This window comes from Pristiophorus japonicus, unplaced genomic scaffold (assembly GCF_044704955.1).
Source record: "Pristiophorus japonicus isolate sPriJap1 unplaced genomic scaffold, sPriJap1.hap1 HAP1_SCAFFOLD_794, whole genome shotgun sequence".
Taxonomy (NCBI): Eukaryota; Metazoa; Chordata; class Chondrichthyes; family Pristiophoridae; genus Pristiophorus; species Pristiophorus japonicus.
This window is the reverse complement of record NW_027254712.1, coordinates 179,076-200,333: the sequence shown is the minus strand read 5'-3', so window position 1 is coordinate 200,333 and position 21,258 is coordinate 179,076.

The following is a 21,258-nucleotide window of genomic DNA, read 5'->3' as shown; positions in this document are numbered from 1 at the left end:
CGCGACTTTGGCCCCGCTGCGCTCCGCTCCCGCACCGCATCGCCGCCGCCGACATGGACCGTCCGAAAACCTCGGGAGCGCGCACCAGCAGCATTCCGGCCGTGGGAAAGACCCAACCGCGCCAATACCGCGTAGGATCGGGCGCGGGCGATCTCCAGGCAATTTCTAGCCCACAGGCAGCTTATTTATGAAGGGTATTGGTAGAAAGTTAGATTATACAATAAACACTGAGAAAGGCAGAAATCGACCAAGGGAGGGTTTGCAGCCATGTTTGGTAGTGACAGAGAATAATTAGACAGTGCTCCCCACACAGCCCACCCACTCCTTGCAGATGGATATGAGGTTTTGAAGTACGCGTAGTTCTTTGTGGACTCTGCTTTCTGCTTCACCAAACTGAGGATAAGAGAGGATTCCCTGAGACAGGTGGGTGAACATGTTGGTGGTACAACAAACTGTACCAAGGGGTGGTGGGCGCTGGGTTTGTGCCCACAGCAAGTCCTCAATCGTCACTGGGCTGTCGGGGAGGGAGGGGATCTGACAGGAGATAGACCCTTCCCCACAGGGAGTAACACCCCTCCCCCGACCACTGCCGGTTTAATGTGGGCGGGCCCGGGGGGATTGCAGCCAACCTGCTCATAGGAGGTGGGGGGTTCATTTAAATATTATAATGCGGCTGGCATGCCTCAGATTTAACCTCCATTTCAAATGTAACCCTGGCTGGTCGGGTTTCTCAGGCCTCGGGGAATCAACCAGCGAAAGTACGGCGAGACCTGCTGGATCCAGGAGGTAAGGGCCGATCCAGCATCCCTGCCTCACCCACAACCCCGCCCCATGATAGGAGACCTCCCCCAAGGCCTCCAATCCACCTCCGAGGGCTCCCATCCCCCCTATCCCACAGGCCTCGCATTACCCCCATGAGGCCTACAAATCCCCTCCTCCCCCGAAGTTTCCGATTACCCCACGAGGCAACGATTCTCACCTCGCCCCCGCCCATCCCGGCCTGCCATTCTTACAATCCCCCTCCCCCGATACCCCGCCCAGGATCACTCCCTCCTCCCCCTCCCCCGATTCCCCGTCCAGGATCACTCCCACTCCCCCTCCCCCGATGCCCCGCCCAGGATCACTCCCTCCTCCCCCTCCCCCGATGCCCCGCCCAGGATCACACTCCCTCTCCCTCCACCCCATGCCACGGCCAAATCCCTTCCCCCTCCCCTTATCCCCTTTTGCCTATTTTGGGTCTGCGAATTTTTGGACTTCAGGCTCATTTCCAAACATAATACGAACGCAATCATTACAATAATTTTGTTCTGACGGTCCCTAATACATGTAGAGGTATCGCATCGCCTTGGCTGCTTTCGTTCTGACATCTTGCTCGTGATCTGACAGCAAGGCAATAATCTGCATACAAATCTGAGCTGCAGACTGTGATGTGTAATAATGCGGTGGGTCATTGTACATGAGGAAAGCGAGGGATGTCAGTGCGTTCCCTCTGACCGCAGGAAGCACATTCCTTAGGAAGGCGGCACAGCTCCTTATGTACAAGGGGATCTGGTTGTCCAAGTCTTTGGCAATGTGCCTGAAGATGTTGCTTAAATAGTTCTCATAATCCAAGGTGGTCTCCTGCGAGGAAAGTTCTTGGAACATCTTGGATATGTTTGCTGACTCCATTACTGGAGCGTAGGAATTCAGCACGGATTTGCGGACGTTGGTGACTTCAATGCTCTCAGCGTTGAGATGTAACAACAAGCGGATCAAGGTGGACTTGATGTGCTCCATATGTGGAGGGTTCATTTCCACACTTCCAAATCTTATTAGCTTGCCAAGAACGTTAAACGCCGCAGCTCTCATTGTCTCATGCTGATGTTCCAAGTAAGGCTGAACTGCCAGTGCCACATCACCAAGAATGGGATTTGTATAATCCTCCTGGAGCTGACCCAGAACTTTGCACATGCTCGACATTGCCTCAACTGCAATGAGATTCTCGGGTTTGGACTTTTGGTCAATCACAGGTAACATTGTGGACAACAGTTTGGTGCAGTATGTGTCTATCCGTTGAGAAGCTCCAATTGCAGCATTTCCCAAACCTTGTACAGCGAGCCATTGGACAATTGGGGACTCATCAAGCAAACATCGAAACAAACTCTCCAGAAGTGTATCCATCAGCAACAAGTCCCACACCAAGGAATGATTTAAAAGCTCCCCAAAGTAGGCAGCTATTGTGATCCTCTGACTCCCTCCTATGTTGACAAGGCAAGGAGTGAGCTGCTCCACAATGCTGATCAGATGCGGGGCAGCACACGCGGTCAATGTGCTTGCCAGCAGTGTAACCCCCTCATGGTGCTTTCTTGGGCTCACGATGAGATCCCAACCTTCCATTTCTCTCATGATGCGATCATCTCCCTTTCCCTGTGACAGGACAGCTCGAAGAATCTCAGCTGAGTAATGGCAAGCATCGGCATAATTCAGTCTTAGAGCAGGGCCGAAGGTGTTCCCAGCCTTTGGAATTGTCAGAAAGTTGGTCGGAAAGCGAACCCAGACACTGAAGCTGAGATGAATCAGAAGGGTGCTGACTAACTGGGGGTAGAGAATGTTTATCACGTGCCCTGAGTCAGGCTCACATACCACATCACGAAGAGCACAGAGGACAGCTAAAGACTGCTGAGTTGCTGAATCTTTTGTATCTGTGACATGGCAATATCTGCCATCATTATACAATGATTTGATGTTGTTCAGTAAGAATTTGGCCGGTGCTAATGCATTACGTGTCAGGAGGGATCGCCATATGTCACAAATATATCCATCAAATGGAATGGGGTAAGTGAGGAGAGCGGACAAAACTGCTGGCAGATGGTGTGAGGCCAGAATGGAGATTGAATGCGTCACTGCATTTCTCACCCGCGGCTCAGTAATTGAACGCAAGTGATGGCTCAATACTTTGATTGTTCCCCAAACGTCTGCAAGGGTGGTTCCACGTGTTGTAATGAGGACATTTGTCACAATAGAAGCTGTGCAGGAAATGTTCCGGTGTTTTTCTGTCAGCCCTTTAAAGACCGTGAAGAGTAGAGTGTTCAACTGCTCATGGGCTATGCACTTGGATAAAACGTTACCGACAGCAGTGCAGGTTTGAAAGAGGGCCTGACTGGTAAATTGCTTCAATCCGCCTTTGATGGCTTTCAGATGCTCCACTTCCTTATCTTGATGACCCACTGGAAAGCCTTCAAGGTGTAACTGGATATACAGCAATCCATACAAGCTTTTAATGGCTGCCTCCCTTACAACATGCGATGGATCTGCACATTGAAGCCTCACACATCCAATAATCCTCACCAAGTTATGGGATGGCACCTTATTGCTAACTTGCAGTTTCTCCAGGTAAAATGTCACCAGCTGTAAAGTGCTCTCCATTGCTTTTCTCGCTCATGGTCCCGTGTGGATTGGATCTCAGTCTCCATGGTTTTAAATACAGAATGAAGCCCATCAGGAGACAGATCCAAAAGTAAACATTGCTTCACGAGACCCTGCACCGAGGCCATTGTGTCGGTGTGAAGCTTCTGTCTCTCTGCCATGTCCATGTTTGTACTTTGGTCGGCAGTGCTGCTCTCCCAATCTGGCAAACTGAAGACACGATTCAAACAGATGCTAATCAGCTCATTCTCACTGCTCAGTGAAGGCTGCAGTTTGATGAGGGCTGCACAGGCGTCCATGGCAGACTTTCGAACCCAAGTGCTCAATATCTCCTTTGGTTCGGCAGTGATCAGCTCCTGCATGCAACTCAGCAATTCTGCATTTCTGCTCAGAGTGTAGGGTGGGTGTTCTTCGCTGGGTTGGAGAGCTTTAGCCAACAGTGTCACAGTGTTTGTCAAACTTAATTTCAGTTTCAAGTCCTTCACCTTGGATTTCAGTCCAAACATCTTGGTGTTGAAAAGGCCCAGCACATTGTGCAGAATGTCGGTCTCGATTCTGGGCAGAATGAGGTCCCGAGGACAACGTGACATAATCTGCCCATAGCATAAAATGAGCGTGCTTTTAACTTTCATTATGTGATTGTCAACCTGGTGAAAGGGACTTGATATGCACAAACGATTGAACTCCATGAAAGCCTTCAGTGTGATGAGCGTGGTATCTAAGTGTGTTACAGCACAGTCACCAATTCCAGCGGCTACCCTGTCTCTCTCGAAATCTTCATTGTGCTCAACACTCTGAAGCATCTGATGAAGACTTTTACTGACGATGTCTTTGTCTTGGGTCAGTCGGAGCACTCTCCCTAAACACTTGTACAGAAAAGCCTTCTCTGTTGGATACAGTCGATAGGTGTGAATGCAGTGTGTCATTTCTGCAATGAGCTGGGTGATCCACACCTTATCCGCGATTGCCTCCAGAGTCTGGGACAAAACCCCCAACAGTTTCTCTTCCCACTCATTCTGGAGATTGGGCTTCTCTGAATTCTCCTCCAGAAAGTTACATAACATTGGGAATTCCTTGTCCCATACTCTCACTGTTGCTGGGTGGATGTCAATTGCCAGGAGATATAGTAAGCCCAGAGCAGGAACACCTCTGCCTTTTCCATGGCACTGAGAGGAAGACACAATCAATAGCCGCGTCAGCAGTGTACGAGGCTCAGGAAGATTTGGATAGCCCTCGTAATTAAGAACAAATTGTGTATTGCTGGCCATCAGTCTCTTTATTCCAACGCAATATGAGGAACCACAGACTATTGTAAAGGCTTCAGTGTACTTTACTGTGATCACAAACTCCAGTAGGTAGGACCAGAGGACATCGCCAATCGGTAAAGTTCCCACCATCAATTTCAGCAATCCTTCGCACTGTCTCCTTAAATCCTTATCCGTAACCACGGCCGCCATTACGCTGCAGAACTCCTATTCGCTTTCAGTACTCTCCTCGTTCTCCTCGGTGGGCAGAGCATACTGTTGGATGATAAATTCCACCAGCTGCTTTCCTCCCTCTCGCTCCAAGTAATTGTGACAGGCCATGGTGTATATTACCTGGGCAAGGATTCCCTTCACTCTGTTACTCCCAGTTAAAAGTGATCGTCGCACACAATTCAGAATCTGATCCTTCTGACTCTCCATGTTTGAAGGGACAGTATCGAGAAGGTACTTCAGCACGGCCAGTGCCCCGAGTTGAATTTGCTCATTGTCAATTGCCAGTTGCATCCGAAGGATCTCTAGTATCTGGCTTGTAAATGCCGGAGCTAGAACTCTGAAGCAGCAAAGGATTTCATTTAGCTGCTTCTCAGAAAAGGTGTTTTGGGGTTGTTCCATCACAATACAGATCTGCTCATGGAAAGTGATCAGCAGAATCTGCATTTGTGTCACGAGTACGTCACTGTTCCTCTCGATGGCAGTGCGCAGGACACTGCACAGACACCGAGTGAGAGAAACATGGGGAAAGGTTTCCTGGTACACAAAGAGAAGGGTTGGAATTAAGCTGGGGAGCTCCTTGTCCAGTTTGTCATTGGGTAGTAGCTGGATTATCTGGGCGACTGTTTCTTGTATTGCTCTGCTCACCTTGGGCTATTTCATGGGCAGCCAGGAATTCAAAAGCAGATCGTAAGCCGCAGAAATCTCATGAAAGAACATCTTCTTCTCAAGTTTAGGTTTTCTGGTCCCCTCTGGGTTTGACAGGTACATTTGAATGCTCTCACTAAAAAGCCCCAATGAAACACAGAGAGTCCACTTCATTTCCCCATCAGTTACTCCATGCAGTGTGGGGAGCATGTTTCTCAAGACAGGCTTGAGCCGAGGTAACAAGCAATGCACGTTTGCTCTACACAGCCTTGCCAGTGTCAGCACCACGTCGAAGTATGCTTGGGTCCATGGTTGGCACCCCGACTCGATGTGCTTGAAAATTTCAATGGGAAACCTGGCACCCAGACTAACCAGGAGGCAACTTGCCGCTTCCTGATGGTCAACATGCTCTGATCTGATCATGTTCATCAAAGCCAAGTTGCTCAGTTTTTTAGCCAGCCGTGTGTGTAAGTGTCCAAGGTTATCCTTTATTACCAACGTCATCGCCGTTAGTAAGGCCCAACGTGGGGCCGGCCGCAACTTGTTTTTGGTCAGATACTTATGGCAGTACGTAAGGACGTATTTATGATTGATCCTTCCCAGTTCTTGCAGTGACTCAGTTAATCTCATTGGAACAAAGTCATCTTCATCAGAAAACAGACTGATAATCATGGCCATCGAACACTTTATTCTGTTTGTCACCATTTTGCTGGAATTCAATCACTTCTCTTGTTTCACACAATTTGTCCTAGTGATAAACAGACTTGTAACAACACAGAGCTCTCTGCTTTTACTCACCGATTATCACCAGTATTGCTGTTGTTATGTTGTCGATTTGATATTTCGACCTTTATTTGTCTCGACCCGAACACGGGCTCTTTCTCTCCTGTGAATGGAACTTCTCACACACAGAGATGTCCGTCCTATGCAGACCTTTCTTTGTAGATTCCTAATTCGATGGTCTTGAATTAATTTAATGCTTTAACGCTTTTGGTTGATTGCTTTGAAAAAAATTCTTTGAAAAACTCTCTCCCTCCTTCTCCTCCTGGTCAAACACAAAGTTTAACTGCTGGATAACCAAGCAGCCGACAGCTTTATGTGGAAAAGGCACCGTGTCATTATTTCCTGCTTTTGTGAAGTCACGAATTTCATTGTGACGCCTTGTGACTCGAGCTGTCACATGACCAGCCAGGTGATGACCTCACTGGTGAGGGTGAGCTCACAATTGATTGAGTCGTGTATCTATGGGTTGATTGTTAAACTGCTTTTACAATGATTGTTCAGAAAGCTAATGATCAATAATACGGATTGAAGTGTAGAATGTATCAATGTGTGTTGCTGACAGGGTGCACGGACACTCCATGCCTCAGATTCCCATTATGAGCTCCCAACGGGTGAAACTTAACACTTGGAGTCTGAGCCTGTAATATCTCCCTTACACAGCACCATTGCCGGTGTTCAGCTCCAAGCATTAACCATGGGCTATATGGATTGCAGTCAGGTGTATCAGTTATACCAGGGTTTCAATTCTTTCTCCGAGCGACTATTGGCCACGCTGCCCACCTGCAGCATCAGAAATGGTTGTGACCCCATCAGAATGGACCAATAGTGTAAGGGTGAGCCCCAGGGCACGCACAGCAATGTTTGCTCATCTCTGTCCTCATTTCTGCAACTGTGCTTGAGGTAGATTCATAAGAACATAAGAACATAAGAAATAGGAGCAGGAATCGGCCATAAGTCCTCTCAAGCCTGCTCTGCCATTTAATCCGATCATGGCTGATCCGATCATGGACTCAAGCTCACTTCCCTGCCCACTCCCCATAACTCTTTAGTCCCTTATCGGTTCAGAGACTGTCTATCTTTGTCTTAAATTTATTCAATGACTCAGCTTCCACAGCTCTCTGAGGCAGCGAATTCCACAGATTTACAAACCTCAGAGAAAATAAATTCCTCCTCATCTCAGTTTTAAATGGGCGGCTCCTTATTCTAAGATTATGCCCCCTAGATCTAGTCTCTCTCATCAGTGGAAACATCCTCTCTGCATCTACCTTGTCAAGCCCCCTCATAATCTTATATGTTTCGATAAGATCACCTCTTATTCTTCTGAATTCCAATGAATAGAGGCCCAACCAACTCAACTTTTCCCCATAAGACAAGCCCCTCATCTCCGGAAGCAACTTTTTCTGAACTGCCTCCAAAGCAAGTATATCCTTTCTTAAAAATGGAAACCAAAACTGCATGCAGTATTCCAGGTGTGGCCTCACCAAAACTCTGATAAACTGTCGCAAAACTTCACTGCTTTTATACACCATCCCCTTTGCAATAAAGGCCAAGATTCCATTGGCCTTCCTGATCACTTGCTTTACCTGCGTACAAACCTTTTGTGTTTCTTGCACAAGTACCCCCAGGTCCCGCTGTACTGCAGCAATTTGAAATTTTTCTCTATTTAAATAATAACTTGCTCTTTGATTTTTTTTTCTGCCAAAGTGCATAACCTCACACTTTCCAACATTATACTCCATCTGCCAAATTTTTGCCCACGCACTTAGCCTAACTATGTCATTTTGCAGGCTTCTTGTGTCCTCCTCACACATTGCTTTTTTTCCCATCTTTTTATCGTCAGCAAACTTGGCTATGTTACACTCAATACCTTCTTCCAAGTCATTAATATAGATTGTAAATAGTTGGGGTCCCAGCACTGATCGCTGCGGCACTCCCCTAGTTACTGATTGCCAAACCGAGAATGAACCATTTATCCCGACTCTCTGCTTTCTGTTAGTTAGCCAATCCTCTATCCATGCATATATATTACTCCCAAACCCCTGAACTTTTATCTTGTGCAGTAACATTGTATGTGGCACCTTGTCAAATGCCTTCTGCAAGTCCAAATACACCAAATGGACTCCAACATTTTCCCAACCACAGATGTTTGGCTAACTGGTCTATAATTTCCTGCTTTTTGTCTACCTCGCTTTTTAAATAGGTTCATTACATTTGCACTTCTCCAATCAGCTGGGACCTCCCCAGAATCCTGGGCATGTTGGTAAATTACAACCAATGCATCATCTATCCCTGCCTTTACTTCTCTTAAGACGCACTCGATCCACTTCGAGTGTGCATCGACTACGATCAGGAACATTTTCTCCATGAACGGGCCCGCATAGTCTACGCTGGTGGGCCAAGGCCATGGGCTGAGTAGAGCCTCCCTGGGGGCATTGCCCAGTTGGGCACACATCGTGAACTTGCGAATCCAGTGTTCCAGGTCTGAGTCAATCCCCGGCCACCATACATGTGACCGGGCAATGGCCTTCATTAACACGACGCCAGGCTGCTCGCTGTGGAGTTCCCTGATGAATGCTTCCCTTCCTTTCTGGGGCATGACTACCCAGCTGCCCCATAACAGGCAGTCGGCTTGAATGGAGAGCTCATCCATCCGTCTCTGAAACAGCCTGACTTCCTCGGGGCACGCCCTGTGTGTGGGCGCCCAATTCCCAGTCAGGACACATTTCTTTATCATGGATAGGAGGAGGTCCCTGTTGGTCCAGAGTTTGATCTGTCAGGCTGTGATGGGGGTGCCCGCAGTGTCAAAAGCCTCAACGGCTAAGACCATCTCGGTGCTCTGCTCCAACGCCCCCATGGTGGTGGCCAGTGGGAGCCTGCTGAATGCGTCAGCGCAATTTTCGGTGCCTGGCCGGTGCCGTATGGTGTAGTCATATGCAGCGATCGCTGTATGCGAGCTGACGCGTTAGCGTTGACAACCTTGGTGTCAGACAACAGGGATGTTAACGGCTTGTGATCCGTCTCTAGCTCGAACTGTCTGCCGAAAAGGCACTGGTATATCTTTTTCACACCGTACACACACGCGAGTGCCTCCTCCTCGATCGTGCCGTATCCATGCTCTGCCTGGGAGAGCGACCTGGAGGCGTAAGCCACCGGTTGGAGTCGGCCGTCATCGTTACCTTGATGCAATACACACCCAACTCCGTAGGATGATACATCGCATGTTAAAACCAGTTTTTTACAGAGCTCATGCAAAGTCAACAGTTTGTTGGAACACAACAGGTTCCTCGCCTTATTGAAAGCCCGTTCTTGACAATCCCTCCAAAACCATTCACAACCTTTATGGAGGAGCATGTGTAATGGCTCCAAAAATGAGTTTAAGTTCAGCAGAAAGTTCCCAAAATAGTTCAAAAGTCCCAGGAATGATCGCAACTCCGACGTGTTGCCAGGACTGGGCGCCCGGCGAGTCGCCTCAGGTTTTGATTCAGTGGGCCGGATCCCGTCTGCGGCAACTCTCCTGCCCAGGATCTCGAGCTCTGGTGCCAAAAACACACGCTTGGCCTTTTTCAGCTGCAAACCTATCCGATCCAATCGGCATAGCGCCTCCTCCAGGTTGCGGAGGTGTTCCTCGGTGTCACGACCCATTATAAGGATGTCGTCTTGGAATACGACCGTTCCAGGGATGGACTTGAGCAAGCTTTCCATGTTTCGCTGAAAGATAGCCGCTGCCGAACGAATGCCAATCGCGCACCTGTTGTAGACAAATAATCCTTTGTGCGTCGTGATGATGGTCAGAAGCTTGGAATTTTCCGCCAGTTCCTCAGTCATGTCGGCCGAAGTGAGGTCCAGCTTCGTGAACAGCTTTCCACCTGCCAGTGTGGCAAAGAGGTCCTCCGCTCTCGGAAGCAGGTATTGCTCTTGCAGCGACACTCGGTTGATGGTGGCTTTGTAGGCGCCACAAATCCTAACTGAGTCATCTGCTTTGAGGACGGAAACGATGGGACTTGCCCAGTCGCTGAATCCAATGGCCGAAATTATGCCCTCTCTGAGCAGCCTGTCCAGTTCACTTTCAATTTTGGCTCTGGCTTTGTGGTGCACTGGTCTGGCGTCCGGAGTGATGCGTATCACTACTTTAGTGTCCTTGAACGTACCGACACCGGGTTAAAACAGTGACGCGAATTTTTGCAAGACCTGCGAGCATGAACTTCGCTCCACGGATGAAATGGCGTGCACATCCCCCCATTTCTAATACATCTCAGCTAGTCAACTCCTTACCAAAAGTGCGGGGCCATTTTCCGGAAAAATCCAGAGTGGCAGCCGGTTCTGTAATCCATTATGCGTTACCATCAAGTTTGCGCTGCTAGCACTGAGATGATCTCTTTGGAGTTCGTACGTAGCTGCGTCTCAATGCGTTCCAGTTTCAGCCTGCGAGCTCTGTGTGACCATAGTCTCTTAAACTGTTGGGCGCTCATGAGAGACTGGCTAGCTCCCGTATCCAGCTCCATGTGCACCAGGATGCTATTCAGTAAGATTTTTATCTTCATGGGTGGCGTTTTAGTGTATGAGCTGTGGACGTCAGCCACATGAACTCTTTGAACTTCCGCATCCATGGTTGTTCCCCAGACCTCATCCTGCATTGCAGACCCCTCGTCTGGTTCCTCTGTCTCGCAGACTAGCCTCGCTACTGCCTTTTTGCACATCCTGGCCAAGTGTCCACTGACATTACAAATCCTACAGGTATAAAGCTGGAACCTGCAGCTTTTGGCAGTGTGTTATTGCTGTTAACAAAAGGACTATTCCCAGGCATTCCTCTCTGATGGCCCGTTTGGCTGTTTCTAAGCACTCTGAATGGTCCCATCACGGGATGCATTGTTCCTCGTGATGACATGAATTGCCGGTCCCCTTTCCATTGTCCCCGTTGTGGGCCCACCCTGGAGCTTGTTGCTGCCTGGGCAGTGTTGAATTTGCCTTGCCTGTCTGCCTGGGCGGTGTCGAATTGCCCTTGCCTGCCTGCGGTTCTGTGTTCTGGGTTCTGTATCACTTTACAACATTAACTTCCTGGTTCATCGCAACGTTAAAACCAAGGCTGCATGTGTAAATTAGCTTGGTCTCCTCTTCCCCTGCCATAAAGGTCTGAGCTATCAACGCTGCCCCTTCTAAAGTCAGGTCCTTGGTCTTTATAAGCTTCCTGAATATCTTCCCCCTGCAGGCATCGGAGAACTTACAGAGACTGGCCAAACGCCGCAGTTCCGCCACCAAGTCCGAGACGTTTTGACCCTCCAGACGCCGGTGAGAGTAGATCCGGTGCCAGGCCATGTGTCCACTACTTGCCGGCTTGAGATGCTCACTGATCAGCTGGCTGAGCTTTTCGAAAGATTGTCCACTGGCTTTTGGGGTGTGAGCAGTTCTTTTATCAGCGCATACATCTGTGCACCACAGCTGGTCAGTACATGCGCCCTCCGCTTGCCAGCCACTGTCTCTTCCAGCCAGTCCTTTGTGACAAAGCTCTGCTAGAGGCTTTCCACAAAGTCGTCTCAGTCCTCACCCACACAGTCGCGTTCCTCTGTGCCACCGGTGGCCATCCTCGTGGTTCGGTGATTCCCGTTTCTCGTCGCCACATGTAGTGTCTCTGCACCTTGTTACAAACTCACACGAGGCATGTATATATCAGACACGGTCATTCTGTGACCTTCACTTTATTCCCAGGATCAAAGAGTGCTGACACTGGATGGGACCTCGCTCATTGAATGTATTCAAATCACAGATAGATAGATTTTTAACCAATAAGGGAATTCAGGGTTATGGGGAGCGGGCGGGTAAGTGGAACTGAGTCCACGGCCAGATCAGCCATGATCTTTTTAAATGGCGGAGCAGGCTCGAGGGTCTAGATGGCCTACTCCTGTTCCTAATTTTTATGTTCTTATGTTCTTATCCTTTTTTAAATATGGAAACCAAAACTGTACTAAGTACTCCAGGTGTGGCCTCACCAATACCCTCTATAACTGTAGCAGGACTTCCCAGCTTTTTTATTCCATTCCCTTTGCAATAAAGGCCAAGATTCAATTGGCTTTCCTGATCACTTGCTTTAGCTGCAGATTAACCTTTTGTGTTTCTTGCACAAGTACCCCAAGACCCCGCTATACTGCAGCAATTTGCATTCTCTCTAAATTTAAATAATAACCTGCTCTTTGGTTTTTTTCTGCCAAAGTGCATGACTTTACACTTTCCAACATTATACTCCATCTGTCAAATTTGTGCCCACTAACTTAGCTTGTCTATGTCTTTTTGCAGATTTTTTGTGTCCTCCTCACACGTTGCTTTTGCTCCCATCTTTGTATCGTCAGCAAACTTGGCTGTCTTACACTCGGTCCCTTCTTCCAAGTCGTTAATATAGATTGTAAATAGTTGGCGTCCCAGCACTGATCCCTGCTTTCTGTTAGTTAGCCAATCCTCTATCCATGCATATATATTACTCCCAAACCCCTGAACTTTTATCTTGTGCAGTAACATTTTATGTGGCATCTTGTCAAATGCTTTCTGTAAGTCCAAATACACAACATCCACTGGTTCCCCTTTATCTACCCTGTTCATTACATCCTCAAAGAACTCCAGCAAATTTGTCATTCATGACTTGCCCTTCATAAATCCATGCTGACTTGCCTGACCGAACTTTGCTTTTCCAAATGTCCTGTTATTGCTTCTTTAATAATGGACTCCAACATTTTCCCAACCATAGATGTTAGGCTAACTCGTCTATACTCTCCTGCTTTTTGTCTGCCTCCTTTTTTAAATAGGGGCGTTACATTTGCAGTTTTCCAATCTGTTGAGACATCCCCATAATCAAGGGAATTTTGGTAAATTACACCCAATGCATCCACAATCCCTGTCACTAATTCTCTTAAGACCCTAGGATGCAATTCATCAGGTCCAGGGGATTTGTCTGCCTTTAGTCCCATTATCTTACTGAGTACCATCTTCTTAGTGATTGTGATTGTGTAAAGTTCCTCCCCCCTATAGCTCCTTGACTTTCTACTGTTGGAATATTGTGCATGTCCTCTGCCGTAAAGATTGATACAAAATGTTTGCCTTTTTCTGGCCGAGTCATAGAATATAAGAGCAGGGAGCTTATGCTTCAATTCTATAATACTTTGTTTCGGCCACAGCTGGAGTACTGCATGCAGGAGATTCACAAGGATGCTGCGTGGAATGGAGAATCTTAATTATGAGGACAGATTGGATAGGCTGTGTTTCTTCTCATTGGAACAGAGTAGGTTGAGAGGAGACCTCAATGAGTTGTACAAAATATTGAGGGGCCTGGACACAGTGGATAGTAAGGGCCTATTTCCATTGGTGGAGGGGTCTATTACGAGGGGGCATAGTTTTGAGGTGGTTGGTGGAAGGTTGAGAGGGGATTTGAGGTGGGCGGGGGGCTTCTTTCTGCAGAGGGTTGTGTGGATCTGGAACTTGCTGCCTGGAAGAGTGGTGGATGCAGAAACCTTCATCACTTTTAAGAAGATGGTTGGATTGGCACTGAAAGTGCCGTAACCTGCAGGGTTAAAGACCTAGAGCTGGTAATTGGGATTAGACGGGATGACGTTTTGTTGGACGGCACAGGTATAATGGTAAGTACTGCGTGGAATAGAATACGGCCAGGGTGATCTCCTGCAGTAGTTTTGATCGCCTGGATGGGTCGGAGAGGAATTTTCACAGATTTATTCTCCATAAATTGGCCTGGGTTTTTATCTGGTTTTTGCCTATCCCAGGAGATCACACGGCTCCGGTTGGGGTGGAGTGTAGAATGTTTCAGTGTAAGGGGTGTCGCAGTTGTGTGCGGTGGACTGGTTGGGCTGGGTGCTCTTTGCCTTTCCGTCATCATTCATAGGTTTATCTGCAACCTTTAGGTCTGCTGACTAAGGGCTATGCAGCTCTTTGTCAGCCAGCGTGGACACGATGGGCCGAAATGGCCTCCTTCTGCACTGTAAATTTCTATGTTTCTATCTTTCTAAAACATTGGTGGGAGTTGTCTATTGGCGTCCAAACAGTAATGGTAATGTAGGGGACGGCATCAAAGAGGAAATTAGAGAAGCATGTAACAAGGTTACTGTGGTGTATGCAGCACTCAAATCACTGACTCTACACAGTCTGGTGTTGTAGTAACTGCTGCGACCTTAGTCGTTTATTGTGTAACTACAGAGTGCCTCTCAGGTGTGGTGGGCAGCCTTTTATACTCTGTCTTGCAGGTATTTTTGGGTCTCGCACCACAGCGCCCCCAGTGGCACATCATTGTAACTATACATAAAATGTACCAGGACAATACACTAAGTTCACTCACCGCGGGGAGAGAGTAGGTGTCTCCGCGGCCCCACTGTGCTAACATGGAAGATAACATGATGGGGATGTGGGGTGGTGGGTGGGGATCAGTGACATGTTTTTGTAAAGGGCAGCGGAGGAGAAGGATTGACAGCTGTCAGTGAGGGACAGTAGTTGTTTAAGGTGAGCCAACACATTCCCGATCAGCACAGAAGGCATTCACTGGTCAGCTGCACTCTGCTGTACTTCTGGTCAGAGCGGTTTCTGCAGTGGAGCCGTTATCACGTTTGCTTTCCCCGTGAAAGGATCCCGTGCAGGAAGATTATGTTTAAACTTGCTGTGGATGAACAGCCATGGGCGAGTTTATTCTCCTGTCAAAAGGGTGACAGTGGCTTCTCCCTTATTATTTAATTGCTCTTTATTTCACTTCACTATATAGATATATTTGAGTGAGAGAAATTGTTCCAGAGTGTCGCCCACTTCATCTTTTGTTCCCTTTTAAACACATAAAATGAGGCCGGGGAATAAATACAGAAAACAAAGCAGAGGGATAGAGACAAGTGGAAGAGAGAAGGGGAAATAATGTCCCCACCCAGAACGAATGCAGAAACCCCTCTGCTGCGCTTGGGGTGGCCACCCATAGCCTGGATACACTAACGTCCCAACAGCTCATTGACTATCGGAGTGGGACCGTGCGGTGCTTCAGAAGACTGGTTGAAAAAGCAAAGTCACTGATTCGATCCCATGTATCCTTCTGCCAAGATTAGCTACACACAAAAAATGCTTTTATAAAAGTTACACCTGATCTCCAGGTTTGTCAAAAAGTTAGCTCGTTGGTCAAGGGGTATGATTCTCGTTTCTGGCTTGTTAATTGAAATTTGCGAGAGATCCCGGCCGAGCCCATTATTCTGCCGCGAATTTTGAAATTGCATCGAACTTTTGCAAAGAAGGACTTACATTTCTGCAGTGCCTTTCAGGAACTCAGTTCGCCCCAAAGCGCATTACAGCCGTTGAGTTATGTTTGAAGTGTTGTAGTGTGGGGAAAGATGTGCCCAAATCACCCCACACGAACCTCAACTGATTGCGAAGGAATTCGGTGCAAATAATCAGATGCCTCAGGGCCTTAGACTTTCTTTGAATGAGTTCTGCTTGTACCTGCATTCAAGCTTGAAACAGCAACTGGGCTTCCATCTCACGGGAGCAGCGTGTCGTGGTTAGCGAGTAGGTGACGAGGTTTGGGGTTGATGTGCATCGCTTTCAATCTTTGAAATTTCACCAAGCAAAGATATGATGAATCCAACTGTCCCTGTCAGCATTTTGTTTGGGTTTAATCACAGGAATATCTGCAGTCAGGAGATGAAAATGAATTAAAATATAAGACTGGCTTCGGGACAATCAGAATACTTTGTCACAGACAAGGCACCGGAAGGCTGGTTGGCGGTGACATGGAAATGTCTGCAGTGTGCGGGACCAGACTGCTTCCACACATCCACAATGAATGTTCCTCCATTTATTTGGGAAAACTACAACTGAGAGTGGACAAGTTCCATCCCGGTCGGAACAATCTGAAGCTTCAACTGACTGACACCCTGCTTTGGGATGTCTTGCAATGTACATTTAATTTAGTCTCTGTGGCGCAATCGGTTAGTGCATTTGGCTATTAACCAAAAAGTTGGTGGTTTGAGCCCACCCAGGAGCGAAGCATCAAACTGTTATATGGTGCCGCACAATTCCAGGTTGTCATTGTGCTTTTTGGCTGCACGAATATATTCTGCAAACATTGCCAGCTGAGCTGCTATCCAGTGAGTTCCCACTCTAATACTTTTAGGAACATTCATTTCATGTAATAACAATTTTTTGCATGGATCATGTTCCTCCATCCAGTCCACCAGAAATAAATTACGTTATTGGGTTTAAAGGAAATGGTGGAAATTGTCTGACCTGTCGTTATGGCTTTGCTCAGATTCTGAGTTTCAACAGTCAACAGTTTGCGAAGGATTACCTCATGGCCAATGCCAAGCACAAAAGGTCTCTCAGCATTCGTTTTGGAATCCGTCAAATTTGCAATGTCCTGCGAGGCGCCTTAATTCGACGACATAGCTCGCCACTTCCTGGCCCTCCGACCGTTGGCACGTGTAGAACCGATACCTCGCCATCAGAACGCTTTCTTTAGGATTTAGGTGCTCGCGGACCAGCGTACACAATTCTTCAAAGGATTTAGTTGTTGGTTTCACCAGAGCTAGAAGATTCTTCATGAGGCCATTATTGTTGCCTCACAGACGGTAAGGATTCATTTGGCAGCGTTTACGTGCCCTTCCAGCTCGTTGGCCACGAAGTATCGGTCGAGTCTCTCCACGAAGGCTTCGCAATTGTCCACTTCTGAGAACTTCTCCAGGATACCAACTGGTCTTTGCATTTTCACGTGGTTGTTCATTGTCTCGTCGCCAATTGATATGCTGATAATAAAGGATGAAACTGAGTACTGTGAACAATGAGTAATTGCGACCTTACCTCCTGTAGTAAGACTCCAGAGTGCAGGTACCTCATGGGATCCCTTGGGACTCCAACAGGTAGGCCCTCTGGTAGTGGTGTGATACAGGTTGCCAATGGTTAAATACATAACACAAGGTGTGTATGGAAATCAACCATCAAAAGCCCTGTCATTAACCACAGGGGTTTCCTGCAATTTTCTGATCGCAAAGCGCTTTCAGTCCTTGTCCTTAAAATTGCAGACGTGGAAATCGGGGAGTTTAATGACTTTGAAAGAAGAACATTGTTGTTTGGTGCAGTTCAGGTCAGAGAAATGTTTGTGAAAGGAACTTTTTGCAGAGAGAGGGTTTGAGCATTTCAGCTTGTTGCTGAACACTCCTCTCTGGGCGCTGAGCTTAACAGCAGTTTCTGTCGTGTAGTGGTTATCACATTTCCCTCACACGTGAAAAGTTCCTGGTTCAAGCCTGGGCAGAAACATTATTTCTCAAGCAAAAACGTGTCTGCAATAAAATTGAATAAAAGCTGTTTTGGACACATTGTTGCATGAGCAATGCACATTTAAAACCAGTCTCCTCAAATACAGATTGTGTAAAATCAGATAGGGGATAAAACTTCTTCAAGGATTAAAGTTTCATGAAATATTGAAGTTCAGTTGTTGAAGTTTCAGCTATCTATTCACATTTATTTCATTCTGTGAAACAGCACGATCGGTTTATACCAGCAGCTCTAAGCTGTATTTGAAACCTGCAAACAACTCATTAATTATTCGCTCTTCCCCAGTTCCAGAGCTCAGAGGGTTATTGTCCATCCCTGGGATGCAAGCTACCTCGGACCCAGGCAAAAGCTCCCCGTGCAACGAGCACAGGCTCAGGAAAACCCCGGAGGAGAGAGTATCCCGGTCACTGGGCCTTCCAGCAACAGTGAATAAGTGCCCGGTCTGAAACGTTCCAGAGTAATAACTTGCAACTTCAGCATCGAACAGTAAGGACGGCCGAGTTATCTCAGGCGCAGCTTTCATTATTTGATTACATTATCAACTCTCCCTCAGTTCGCATTCTTTTCATTGTGCCAAAGAAGATCATGGGTTCATTAATGATGTTTTCCTCTGAAAGCAACATAAAAATTTCAGGAAAAGTAATCGCCCAATGTTGGGGCTCGATCCCACCACCCTGCAAGTAAGAGTCTCATGCTCTACCGACTGGGTTAGCCAGGCTTCGTAACATTTACCCTGTCAATCTCTTTCAGAATATTGTCCGGTTCAATGAGATCACCTCTCATTCTTCTAAACTCCAGAGAGTATCGGCCCATTCTACACAATCTCTCAACATAGGACAGTCCTCTCATCCCAGGAATCAATCTGGTGAACCTCTGTTGTACCACCTCCAAGGCAAGTGTATCCTTCCTCAGATAAGTAGACCAAAACTGTGCGCAGTACTCCAGGTGTGGTCTCACCAGGGCCCTGTACAATTGTAGCAAGACTTCCTTACTCTTGTACTCTGGGCTATATATTTGGTACTATGGGCCGAATATCCTGTTTTTCCTCTGATTCTCCGGTTGTGTGAAAAGTTATTAAAATTCGACAGTCGCTCAGCAAACATATTTGTATTTTCTTCAGTGTGCAACACATGTGGGTCGATTAATGATGATTGAAACAATTGTTCATTATTTCGCAGACTTGAATTATATTTGTCAGTTTGCTCTGTAAAAATGCTTTCCCTGACCCGGAATCAAACCCAGACCACGGCAGTGAGAACACCAGACCCTAACCACTAGACTACCAGGGAATACTGCTTGCAGCCTCTGCGATAGCTTTAAATATAGTCAGCTTACAATCACAGCTGAGAATTGTGCGGTGACACGGGGTGTAACTGGATTTGCTGGGAGCAGCGTGGAGGCCCCGACCTGCGTGAGAACACCAGCGGCAGGTCGGGGCCATAAAAGGAGCGGTGAGCGGCGGCCTGGGAGCAGCGTGGTGGTGTACCACGGCAAGGTACAGCGCGAGCTGGTGCAGGAGGGCGACGGCAGCGAAGTGTGATGTCATCAAAGTCCAGGTCGGTGATTGGAGCGTGGGCAGATACAGCAGGAGCAGCGAGAGACTGTGGAGGGATGTGATCGGGGCTCAGGGGCGGCGTGAGTTCAGGGCCAGGGGTCCAGGCGCAGCACGGGCCAGCCCACACTGCGATATGTGTGGGCACTGCGTCCGTGCAGCAGAGCTGGTCTCCAGTCGCCTTGGATAACCCTTGCCACTGGACCAAGACCTCGCTCTGTCAAGCCCGTGTGATGGCTGGAGTGCAACGGCCACCACACGTTAAGAAAATCCACGCACAGGCATCTTCCACCCTTCAACATGCAGCTCGGGACCTGGAGTATTAGGTCCATCATTGAAACACCTGTGAACTCATCCTTTTTTGGCGTGGAAGCAACTCATCGTCGCTTCGAGCGACTGCCTATGATGATGATGAACTGGATTTGCTGCAGTCCGCGGGCAGCAGGTGATGAAAGAGGGCGTGAGAGGGTGAGTGAAAGGTGGGCACTGCTTCTGATGCTGTCTGACCCACAGTGGGAGTGGCCGGGGATTTTAAAGCCCTTTCATTACACCAATGCAGGGTAAATGAAACTGTGTTTCAGGAACCTTCGTGTATACAAACATGGACACTCTGCACTGTCGACCTCGTGGTGCAACGGTAGTGTGTCTGACTCCAGATCAGAAGGCTGCGTGTTTACTGTACTTCGGGGTCACTGTACTTTTCCATATTGTTCTTCCGGAATTGAGATTTTCTTTGCTGTATCACAATTTACTTTCCCACCCATCTTTGTATCATCAGCAAACTTGGCTCCATTACACTGGGTCCCTATATCCCTGGGATAGGAGAGGGAAGACACACCGGAGAAGTGTGAGCTTGTGGACCGGAGAAGTTGCAGCTGCTGGAGCTGTGCGTTTTATCGGGGAGGGACGGGGGGAGAGCCCGCCGAGCGACCGGAGAAGCTGAGAAGCTGCTGTGCTTTTCATCGGGTTTGACACTGTTTAAAAATGGCAGAGTGCCAAGTTTTCTCTCCCTACTGCCCATGCGCGAAGGTGCCGGCAGTGTTTTCGGCGCAGGCATTTGGCTCCGCCCCCCACTTCACCATCGACACCACGCCAGGACTCCGGGGACTGCACACAGCGGCCAGGATGGGGCGAGTTTTTCCCCGCGCCATTTCCAGTGCGCTTTGGTCAGTGCGCCGACAAAACTGCTTGGGGAAAATCTAGCCCTTGAAGAGTAAGGAGTACACTGAAGGAAATACAAATATATTTGCCGAGCAACTGTCAAATTTTAATAACTTTTTATACAACCGTCGAATCAGCAAAAAAACAGGGCACTCGCCCCATAGTACCTAATATAGAGCCCACAGTACAAGAGTAAGGAAATCTTGCTACAATTGTACGGGCCCTGGTGAGACCACACCTGGAGTACTGTGCACAGTTTTGGCCTCCTTATTTAAGGAAGGAAATATTTGCCAGGGAGGTGGTACAACAGAGGTTCACCAGATTGATTCCTGGGATGAGAGGACTGTCTTAAGTTGAGAGATTGTGTAGAATGGGCCGATACTCTCCGGAGTTTAGAAGAATGAGAGGTGATCTCATTGAAACACACAATATTCTGAAGGGGATTGACAGGGTAGATGCTGGGAGGTTGTTTCCCCCGGGCTGGAGTGTCGAGAACCAGGGGGCACAGTCTCAGGTTAAGGGGTCGACCATTTAAGACAGAGATGAGAAGGAATTTCTTCATTCAGAGAGTTATGAATATGTGGAATTCTCTGCCCCACAGGCCTGTGGATGCTGAGTCTCTGAATATATTCAAGGCTGCGTAAGATAGATTTTTGGAGTCTCGGGGAATCAAGGGATCGGGAGATCGAGCGAGGAACGTGGAGTTGAGATCAACGATCAGTCATGATCTTATTGAATGGTGGAGCAGGCTTGAGGGGCCGTATGGCCTACTACTGCTCCGATTTCTTATGTTGTTACCTGTGCTGGCTCTGTGAAACAAATTTCCAATTAGTCCCATTCCTCAGCACCCTGCAAATGTTTATTTTTCAACGATATTTCCCTTTGGAAAGTTATTAAATCTGCTTCCAAAACCCTGTCAGCCAGAAAAATATTCACATTTAT